At 39.3% G+C, this 10,134-nt stretch overlaps 1 non-coding gene across 1 annotated transcript; it reads left to right on the top strand.

Annotated features, from left to right (window-relative positions):
- The first annotated feature begins 6,285 nt into the window (after positions 1–6,285).
- LOC148577860 (small nucleolar RNA R71) lies at positions 6,286–6,393 on the top strand. The gene has a single exon (XR_015903946.1). It is a non-coding gene; the product is annotated as a small nucleolar RNA R71 (small nucleolar RNA).
- Positions 6,394–10,134: the final 3,741 nt, after the last annotated feature.

The raw sequence follows: 10,134 nt of genomic DNA, 5'->3' as shown, positions 1-10,134 counted from the left end.
CCATGGAGTGCGTCGTCGTTCCTCGCCTTCTCTGTCACCACTGTTGTTGCTGGGAGCTGCGCCGCCGTGGCGGTGCCTAGCCGCCGAGAAACGCTGCTGCCGTTGCTGATCTGCCTGCACCATCACCGTTGAGCTCCTCCACCATTTTTCGGGTCACTGGGAACGTGGCTGTGACCCCCGGAACCACCATCGGAGTTACCGCTATTTTCGTTTAGCTTTTCTTCCTTGTTTGGGTAAGGATTTCGTTCCGGAACCTTTGAATCGGCATTTCTGTTTTAAGTTGTTTAAGGATCTGAGGTTTTGGTGTCATAGGATCGAGTTACTGGTCTTGCATGCTGAGTTCTATGATTGTTGCATGCGACATCAAGCTGCTGCGTCATCACCAGAGCTGCCACTGCTCTATTCTCTGGCTTATTTGTAAGTATAATAAGTTGTTCCTGTCCCAAACCTCTATAGTTGCTATTTTGTTATATGTTTCTAAAGTCTTTACGTTATGCTTTAGGATTATGTTTCGGTTCTTGCATGTCGTGATTAGATTTGATGCCTTTGCGGTTGCCGTTGGTTCCGGGTTGAGAGAAAAGATTCTGTTGACGCGTTTGGGTTATGGTTTCCATGAGTCGAGGTAGGAACTTTTTATCAAAAATTAATTTATTTAAATTATAAATAGATATGATGTGCGAAATATATTTCTGGTGATTATGTAAGTCTTATGAATTGTCTGATTTGTCTTGGATGGATATGGTTTCCTGTTTGATTGAAACAATGTCTGATTTTGTTCTAGATGGAAATTTCTGTTTGTTTTGAATTGAAATAATTTTAAAATTTGAAAGTCTGAATTTTGCTTATTGGGAACTAATTTGGTCTTGAACTTGTTGAAAAGAGTTGAGGATTGGTTTGGTTGGGACTCGAAAAGGGTGGCTGGTGCACGAAATTGTGATCTCCAGGCTCGAACAAATCCTGGTAATGGCTCCAAAGCTTGGTGCTCTGATCTTATTTCATAATTGTCACAACTTCGATACAACTAACCAGCAAGTGCACTGGGTTGTCCAAGTAATACCTTACGTGAGTAAGGGTCGAATCCCACGGAGATTGTTGGTATGAAGCAAGCTATGGTCACCTTGCAAATCCCAGTCAGGCGAATTTAAACATGATATTTTATTAGATTAAAATAAACGATAAAAGGGATAGAGATACTTATGTAGATTCATTGGCAGGGATTTCAGATAAGCGAATGGAGATGCTTTTCGTTCCTCTGAACCTCTGCTTTCCTGCTATCTTCATCCAATCAGTCTTACTCCTTTCCATGGCTGGCTGTATGCAAGGGCATCACCGTTGTCAGTGGCTACATCCCCTCCTCTCAGTGAATAATATGCTCACGCACCCTGTCACGGCACGGCTATTCATCTGTCGGTTCCCGATCATGCTGGAATAGGATTCACCCTCCTTTTGCGTCTGTCACTAACGCCCAGCACTCGCGAGTTTAAAGCTCGTCACAGTCATTCAATCATAGAATCCTACTCAGAATACCACAGACAAGGTTTAGACCTTCCGGATTCTCTTGAATGCCGCCATCATTCTAGCTTACGCCACGAAGATTCCGGTTAGGAGATCTAAGAGATACTCATTCTAGCTTATTTCATGTAGAACGAAAGTGTTTGTCAGGCACGTGTTCATAGGGGAGATGGTGATGAGCGTCACACATAATCATCACCTTCATCACGTTCTTGAGTGCGAATGGATATCTTAGAAGCGAAATAAGATGAATTGAATAGAAAACAGTAGTACTTTGCATTAATCTTTGAGGAACAGCAGAGCTCCACACCTTAATCTATGGAGTGTAGAAACTCTACCGTTTGAAAATACATAAGTGAAGGTCTAGGCATGGCCGAGATGGCCAGCCCCCTAAAACGTGATCAAAGGATCATAAGGTAATCCAAAGATTGTCAAAAAGACACCTAATACAATAGTAAGAGGTCCTATTTATAATAAACTAGTCACTAGGGTTTACATGAGTAAGTAATTGATGAATAAATCCACTTCCGGGGCCCACTTGGTGTGTGTTTGGGCTGAGCCTGAGTGTTGCACGTGCAGAGGCCATTTGTGGAGTTGAACGCCAGTTTCTGTGCCAGTTTGGGCGTTCAACTCTGGTTTTGGATCCTTTTCTGGCGCTGGACGCCATATTTGGGCAGAAGGCTGGCGTTGAACGCCAGTTTACGTCATCAATTCTTGGCCAAAGTATGGACTATTATATATTGCTGGAAAGCCCTGGATGTCTACTTTCCAACGCAATTGGAAGCGTGCCATTTTGAGTTCTGTAGCTCCAGAAAATCCACTTTGAGTGCAGGGAGGTCAGAATCCAACAGCATCAGCAGTCCTTTTTCAACCTCTGAATCTGATTTCTGCTCAAGTCCCTCAATTTCAGCCAGAAAATACCTGAAATCACAGAAAAACACACAAACTCATAGTAAAGTCCAGAAATGTGAATTTAACATAAAAACTAATGAAAACATCCCTAAAAGTAACTAGATCCTACTAAAAACATACTAAAAACAATGCCAAAAAGCGTATAAATTATCCGCTCATCACAACACCAAACTTAAATTGTTGCTTGTCCCCAAGCAACTAAAAATCAATTAGGATAAAAGAAGAGAATATACTATAAATTCCAAACTATCAATGAAACAGAGCTTCAATCATATGAGCGGGACTTATAGCTTTTTGCCTCTTGAATAGTTTTGGCATCTCACTTTATCCATTGAAGTTTAGAATGATTGGCATCTATAGGAACTTCAGATTTCGAATAGTGTTATTGACTCTCCTAGTTCAGTATGATGATTCTTGAACACAGCTTCTTTATGAGTCTTGGCCGTGGCCCTAAGCACTTTGTTTTCCAGTATTACCACCGGATACATAAATGCCACAGACACATAATTGGGTGAACCTTTTCAGATTGTGACTCAGTTTGCTAAAGTCCCCAATTAGAGGTGTCCAGGGTTCTTAAGCACACTCTTCTTTTGCTTTGGACCTTGACTTTAACCGCTCAGTCTCAAGTTTTCACTTGACACCTACACGCCACAAGCACATGGTTAGGGACAGCTTGGGTTAGCCGCTTAGACCAGGATTTTATTCCTTTAGGCCCTCCTATCCACTGATGCTCAAAGCCTTGGGATCCTTTTTATTTGCCCTTGCCTTTTGGTTTTAAGGGTTATTGGCTTTTTCTGCTTGCTTTTTCTCTTTCTTTCTATTTTTTTTTCGCCTATATTTTTTTTTTCTGCAAGCTTTGTTCTTTGCTGCTTTTTCTTGTTTCAAGAGTCATTTTTATGATTTTTCAGATTATCAAATAACATGTCTCCTAGTCATCATTCTTTCAAGAGCCAACATATTTACCATTCTTAAACAACAACTTCAAAAGACATATGCACTGTTCAAGCATTCATTCAGAAAACAAGAAGCATTGTCACCACATCAATATAATTGAACTAAGTTCAAGGATAAATTCGAAACTCATGTACTTCTTGTTCTTTTGATTTAAAACAGTTTTTATTTAAGAGAGGTGATGGATTCATAGGACATTTATAACTTTAAGACAAAGTTACTAACTACTAATGATCATGTAATGAAGACACACACATAGATAAGCACATAACATAGAAAATGAAAAACAGAGAAAGTAAGAACAAGGAATGAGTCCACCTTAGTGATGTCCTTGAGCTCTTCTATGTCTCTTCCTTGTCTTTGCTACTCCTCCTTCATTGCTTTTAGATCTTCTCTGATTTCATGAAGGATGATGGAGTGCTCTTGATGTTCCACCCTTAGTTGCTTCCAATAATTGTGTGGAAGAAAATGTATCCCCTGAAGTACCTCAGGGATCTCTTGATTTGCAGTCAAATGTTCTACCACTGAGCTATAGACCCTTGATGGAAGCTTTTGTCTTCCCTTTCCTCTTTCTAGAGGCTTCTCTGGCCTTAGGTGCCATCAATGGTTATGGAAAAAACAAAAAAGCTATGCTTTTTACCACACCAAACTTAGAATGTTGCTCGCCCTCGAGCAAAAGAAGAAAGAATAGAAGAATAAGAAGAAGATATGAAGGAGATGGAGGGAGGTGGGGATCCTGTGGGGACTACAGATCCTGAGGTGATCCTGTGAGGTCCACAGATCTTGAGGTGTCAAGGCATTTACATCCCTGCACCAAGTTAGGCATGCAAAATGCCCTTGCACACAACTCTGGGCGTTCAGCGCCAGGTTGGTGCCCATTTTGGGCGTTCAACGCCCCTTTGCTGCCATTTCTGGCGTTGAACGCCAGAACCATGCTTGTTCTGGGCGTTCAGCACCAGGATGCTCCCATTCTGGGCGTTCAGCGCCAGAACTATGCTCTGTTCTGGCGTTTGAACGCCAGACAGATGCTCCTCCAGGGTGTGATTTTTCTTCTGCTGTTTTTGATTCCGTTTTCAATTTTTATATTTATTTTGTGACTCCACATGATTATGAACCTAAGAAAACATGAAAAACAATAAAAATAAGAATTAGATAAACATTGGGTTGCCTCCCAACAAGCGCTTCTTTAATGTCAATAGCTTGACAGTGGGCTCTCATGGAGCCTCACAGATGTGCAGAGCTTTGTTGAGACTCTCCAACACCAAACTTGGAGTTTGGATATGGGATTTCAACACCAAACTTAGAGTTTGGTTGTGGCCTCCCAACACCAAACTTAGAGTTTGACTGTGGGGGCTCTGGTTGACTCTGCTTGGAGAGAAGCTTTTCCTGCTTCCTCTCCATGGTTACAGAGGGAGATCCTTGAGTTTTGAATACAAGGGAGTTCTCATTCCATTGAAGGACTATTTCACCTCTGTCAACATCAATCACAGCTCTTGCTGTGGCCAGGAAAGGTCTTCCTAGGATGATAGATTCATCCTCTTCCTTTCCAGTATCCAGGACTATGAAATCAGTAGGTATGTAAAGGCCCTCAACCTTTACTAATACATCTTCTACTTGTCCATAAGCCTGTTTTCTTGAGCTGTCTGCCATCTCTAGTGAGATTTTAGCAGCTTGCACCCCATAGATTCCCAGTTTCTCTATTACAGAGAGGGGCATGAGGTTTATTCCTGAACCAAGGTCACACAGAGCCTTAAAGATCATGGTGCCTATGGTACAGGGTATTATGAACTTTCCAGGATCCTGTCTCTTCTGAGGCAATGTCAGTTGATCCAGATCACTTAGTTCATTGATGAACAAGGGAGGTTCAACTTCCCAAGCATCAATGCCAAATAATTTGGCATTCAGCTTCATGATTGCACCAAGAAACTTGGCAGTTTGCTCTTCAGTGACATCCTCATTCTCTTCTGAAGAGGAATACTCATCAGAGCTCATGAAGGGTATAAGGAGGTTCAATGGAATCTCTATGGTCTCTAGATGAGCCTCAGAGTCCTTTGGTTCCCCAGAGGGAAGCTCCTTATTGACCACTGGACGTCCCAGGAGGTCTTCCTCCTTGGGATTTGCGTCCTCTCCTCTCCTCACTGGTTTGGCCATGGCGCTTATGTCAATGGCCTTGCACTCTCCTTTTGGATTCTCTTCTGTATTGCTTGGGAGAGTACTAGGAGGGATTTCAGTGATCCTTTTACTCAGCTGGCCCACTTGTGCTTCCAAATTTCTAATGGAAGACCTTGTTTCATTCATGAAACTTACAGTGGCCTTAGATAGATCAGAGACTAGATTTGCTAAATTAGAAGCATTTTGTTCAGAGTTCTCTGTCTGTTGCTGAGTTGATGATGGAAAAGGCTTGCTATTGCTAAACCTGTTTCTTCCACCATTATTAAAGCCTTGTTGGGGCTTTTGATCCTTCCATGAGAAATTTGGATGATTTCTCCATGTTGAGTTATAGGTGTTTCCATAAGGTTCACCTAAGTAATTTACCTCTGCTATTGCAGGGTTCTCAGGATCATAGGCTTCTTCTTCAGAAGATGCCTCTTGAGTACTGTTGGATGCAGTTTGCATTCCATTCAGACTCTGAGAGATCATATTGACTTGCTGAGTCAATATTTTATTCTGAGCCAATATGGCATTCAGAGTATCAACTTCAAGAACTCCCTTCTTCATAGGCGTCCCATTGCTTACAGGATTCCTTTCAGAAGTGTACATGAACTGGTTATTAGCAACCATGTCAATGAGTTCTTGAGCTTCTGCAGGCGTTTTCTTTAGGTGAATGGATCCACCTGCAGAAGTGTCTAGTGACATCTTTGATAGCTCAGATAAACCATCATAGAATATATCCAGGATGGTCCATTCTGAAAGCATATCAGAAGGACACTTTTTGGTCAACTGTTTGTATCTTTCCCAAGCTTCATAGAGAGATTCGCCTTCTTTCTGTCTGAAGGTTTGAACATCAGCTCTAAGCTTGCTCAGCTTTTGAGGAGGAAAGTACTTGGCTAAGAAAGACGTGACCAGCTTATCCCAAGAGTTCAGGCTGTCTTTAGGTTGAGAATCCAACCATAATCTAGCTCTGTCTCTTATAGCAAAAGGGAAAAGCATGAGTCTGTAGACTTCAGGATCTACTCCATTAGTCTTAACAGTATCACATATCTGCAAGAATTCAGTTAAGAACTGAAAAGGATCTTCAGATGGAAGTCCATGAAACTTGCAGTTCTGCTGCATTAGAGAAACTAATTGAGGTTTCAGCTCAAAGTTGTTTGCTCCAATGGCAGGAATGGAGATGCTTCTTCCATGTAAATTGGAATTAGGTGCAGTAAAGTCACCAAGCATCTTCCTTATATTATTATTATTTTCGGCTGCCATCTCCTCTTCCTGTTCAAAAATTTCTGAAAGGTTTTCTCTGGATTGTTGTATTTTAGCTTCTCTTTAATTTTCTCTTCAGAGTCCTTTCAGGTTCTGGATCTGCTTCCACAAGAATGTTCTTATCCTTGCTCCTGCTCATAATACAAGGAAGAATGGACAGAAAAATGATAATAATAATAATAGAGATCCTTTATACCACAGTATAGGGATCCCTTTGTGAGGGGAAGAAAAGAGGGGGAGACAAAGAATGTGATGTAAAGGAATAAGCACAACTGTACGAATGGAAGAGATGTGATATGAGATGTTAGGATATGAATGAATAAATAGAATAGGATGAGAGAGAAGGAGGGAATTTTCGAAAATTATTTTTGAAAAGGAGTTAGTGATTTTTGAAAATTGGTTTTTGAAAAATTGTTAGTAATTTTCGAAAATTAAGTTTAAAAATTAAAATAATTAATAAATTAAAAAGAAATTTTGAAAAAGGGGAGAGATATTTTCGAAAAATGAGAGAGAGAGAGTTAGTTAGGTAGTTTTGAAAAAGTTAAGAAACAAACAAAAAGTTAGTTAGTTAGTTGAAACAAATTTTGAAAAGATAAGAAGTTAGGAGGTTAGAGAAGATATTTTGAAAAGATATTTTTGAAAAAGATAAGATAAGAAGATATTTTTGAAAAGATATGATTGAAGTTAGTTTTGAAAAAGATTTGATTTTTAAAATCTCAATTAATGACTTGATTCATAAGAAATCACAAGATATGATTCTAGAACTTAAAGTTTGAATCTTTCTTAACAAGCAAGTAACAAACTTCAAATTTTTGAATCAAAACATTAATTGTTTATGTTATTTTCGAAAATTTTATATAAAAATAAGAAAAAGATTTTTGAAAAATATTTTTGAAATTTTCGAAAATAACTAAGAATTTTGAAAAAGATTTGATTTTTGAAAAAGATAAGATTTTCAAATTGAAAATTTGATTTGACTTATGAGAAACAATTTGATTTTAAAAATTTTTGAAAAAGTGAATCCAAATTTTCGAATTTGATGAGAGAAAAAGGGAAAGATATTTTTTTTTATTTTTGAATTTTTATGATGCAAGAGAAAAACACTAAAAAGATGCAATGCATGAAATTTTTAGATCAAAACATGTGATGCATGCAAGAATGCTATGAATGTCAAGATGAACACCAAGAACACTTTGAATGTCATGATGAACATCAAGAACATATTTTTGGAAAATTTTTAATGCAAAGAAAACATGCAAGACACCAAACTTAGAATTCTTTAATGCTTACGCACTAAGAATTCAAGAATGCATATGATAAACAAAAAATCATCAAGATCAAACAAGAAGACTTACCAAGAACAACTTGAAGATCATGAAGAACACCATGAATGCATGAAATTTTCGAAAAAATGCTAGATGCAAATGCAAGTGACACCAAACTTATAACATGACACAAGACTCAAACAAGAAACATAAAATATTTTTGATTTTTATGATTTTCTAAATTTTTTTTTGGATTTTTATTTTATATTTTTCGAAAATTATATGAAAAAGAAAAAATCAGGATTCCAAAATTTTTAATATGAATTCCAGGAATCATTCCATGTTAGTCTAAAGCTTCAGTCCAGGAATTAGACATGGCTCACTAGCCAGCCAAGCTTTCAAAGAAAGCTCCAGTCCAAAACACTAGACATGGCCAATGGCCAGCCAAGCTTTAGTCTTTAACACGAGAGTATATTGATCTTGATAACAAAGTGCAAGCCTCAGTCCAAATAAATTTAGACATGGCTTTACAGCCAGCCAGGCTTCACATGCTTCATGAAACACTAGAATTCATTCTTAAAAATTTTGAATAAAATTTTTTTGAAAACATTTTTTTTTCGAAAACAGATGAGAAAATTTTGAAAATATTTTTGAAAAATTTTTGAAAAGAAAATAAAAAGAAAAGTACCTAATCTGAGCAACAAGATGAACCGTTAGTTGTCCAAACTCAAACAATCCCCGGCAACGGCGCCAAAAACTTGGTGCTGTTGCCGGATCAAAAGGGAATCTGGCACTGATGTTACCGGACCAAAAGCTTGCCGAAGACTCAAACAATTCCCGGCAATGGCGCCAAAAACTTGGTGCACGAAATTGTGATCTCCAGGCTCGAACAAATCCTGGTAATGGCTCCAAAGCTTGGTGCTCTGATCTTATTTCATAATTGTCACAACTTCGATACAACTAACCAGCAAGTGCACTGGGTCGTCCAAGTAATACCTTACGTGAGTAAGGGTCGAATCCCACGGAGATTGTTGGTATGAAGCAAGCTATGGTCACCTTGCAAATCCCAGTCAGGCGGATTTAAACATGATATTTTATTAGATTAAAATAAACGATAAAAGGGATAGAGATACTTATGTAGATTCATTGGCAGGGATTTCAGATAAGCGAATGGAGATGCTTTTCGTTCCTCTGAACCTCTGCTTTCCTGCTATCTTCATCCAATCAGTCTTACTCCTTTCCATGGCTGGCTGTATGCAAGGGCATCACCGTTGTCAGTGGCTACATCCCCTCCTCTCAGTGAATAATATGCTCACGCACCCTGTCACGGCACGGCTATTCATCTGTCGGTTCCCGATCATGCTGGAATAGGATTCACCCTCCTTTTGCGTCTGTCACTAACGCCCAGCACTCGCGAGTTTGAAGCTCGTCACAGTCATTCAATCATAGAATCCTACTCAGAATACCACAGACAAGGTTTAGACCTTCCGGATTCTCTTGAATGCCGCCATCATTCTAGCTTACGCCACGAAGATTCCGGTTAGGAGATCTAAGAGATACTCATTCTAGCTTATTTCATGTAGAACGGAAGTGTTTGTCAGGCACGTGTTCATAGGGGAGATGGTGATGAGCGTCACACATAATCATCACCTTCATCATGTTCTTGAGTGCGAATGGATATCTTAGAAGCGAAATAAGATGAATTGAATAGAAAACAGTAGTACTTTGCATTAATCTTTGAGGAACAGCAGAGCTCCACACCTTAATCTATGGAGTGTAGAAACTCTACCGTTTGAAAATACATAAGTGAAGGTCCAGGCATGGCCGAGATGGCCAGCCCCCTAAAACGTGATCAAAGGATCATAAGGTAATCCAAAGATTGTCAAAGAGACACCTAATACAATAGTAAGAGGTCCTATTTATAATAAACTAGTCACTAGGGTTTACATGAGTAAGTAATTGATGAATAAATCCACTTCCGGGGCCCACTTGGTGTGTGTTTGGGCTGAGCCTGAGTGTTGCACGTGCAGAGGCCATTTGTGGAGTTGAACGCCAGTTTCTGTGCCAGTTTGGGCGTTCA

The sequence above is a fragment of the Arachis ipaensis genome, chromosome B1 (assembly GCF_059453495.1).
Source record: "Arachis ipaensis isolate K30076 ecotype BB chromosome B1, ASM5945349v1, whole genome shotgun sequence".
In the NCBI taxonomy this organism is placed as follows: domain Eukaryota; kingdom Viridiplantae; phylum Streptophyta; class Magnoliopsida; order Fabales; family Fabaceae; genus Arachis; species Arachis ipaensis.
The sequence above is the reverse complement of the archived record's forward strand: the minus strand, read 5'-3'. Positions and strand labels throughout refer to the sequence as shown.